A 1304-nucleotide genomic window follows, 5' to 3' on the forward strand; every position below is an offset into this window, starting at 1 on the left:
GAGGGCTTTTACCAGCTCTGGACATTGCAGCAAATGGTCTGTAACAATCAGGAACCTGAAGGAAGAAAGGAAAGTGTTACTGGTGCTACAAAAGCAGCATCTACATTTATTCCAAATAGTGCTGCTTAGTTTTACTTGTACATGAATGGGTGACTTGCTTTTGCTCCTGTTTGCTAAAAGACATAGCCACAAAATAATTGTGTATTGTTCTGCAGTTTTTCCTAAGACAGTGAGGACCATTTCCCATCAGTTCAGCACACTTTTACTCGTAGGCTAGAAAGGAAGCTTATCAGTCTTTGGTCAGTAACACAAAAGGCACACCACAATTCAAACAACAAACCCCTCATCCAATCCTTTATGCATCTCAGTGCTGACCAAAGGTCGAGACTGAAAACTATTATTCCACTCATCACAACATCACTTTTAAGCCCAAACAGTCAAAAAAGTGGCCAAATTATTTCTTTTTTTTAAAACTTAATCTGATTTTTTATTTATTTTTTTAATCCAACAAACCATCAAAGCAAACAGCCTCTCTCAAAAAGAATCCATCCAGAACTGACAACAGCCTATTCTTTCTTCTTAATACTTTCTCTGGAAAGTGTGGCCAGCCTGCCCTTGTGCCAGTGCCAGTATTTACACCCACAGCAGTCCATAGCAGATGACTGTCCTTTAATTTCAACCCAGACTCGTACTCTCAGCACGATGGGAGAAAACAAAGTAGGTAAAAATATTTATCTCTTCAAATTACACTCCTAAGAGCACTGGCAGTGCCATTTATTCCTCACAGGTACACGCAAACTAAATGATGTATTTTTAAAGCAGCACATCTGGCTACTAAATACACAGTAATGACAGGTCAAGTCTCAGAGCATCCTCTCAGCTGATGAGGCCACAGAAAGAACAGCTAAAATAACTCAAACCAAGCGATTTCAATACTGCCTCCACCTCCTCCCTAGCTTTCCCTTTGTTGAAAGCCTTTCTTTTGTGTGTAATCCACTACACAGCTACCAGGCAGATCACACAGGAGCCTTCCAGCTGCAACAAAGTACTTTTTAGGCAAGTGGGGAAATAGGAGAAGGAGAGGTCCAAAAGATTAATAGCTACTCCATTTCTAACAGTAACCGTGGACTGAGCCAGCCCTGGCTCAGTTACTGTAAATGACATTTTCAGAGAAGGAAGGAGAAAAACTGTTTAATGCTGTGCTTTTTTTTTACTAATATTTGTACATTAACAAATGGGAAAAAAAACAGCAGAGGAATAGGGAATCAAAATTGGCATGCTGGGGAGCGCAGAATTAATTCAAG

This window comes from Empidonax traillii, unplaced genomic scaffold (genome assembly GCF_003031625.1).
Source record: "Empidonax traillii isolate 1590-97213 ecotype Southwest subspecies unplaced genomic scaffold, ASM303162v1 scaffold1419:size123340, whole genome shotgun sequence".
NCBI lineage: Eukaryota > Metazoa > Chordata > Aves > Passeriformes > Tyrannidae > Empidonax > Empidonax traillii.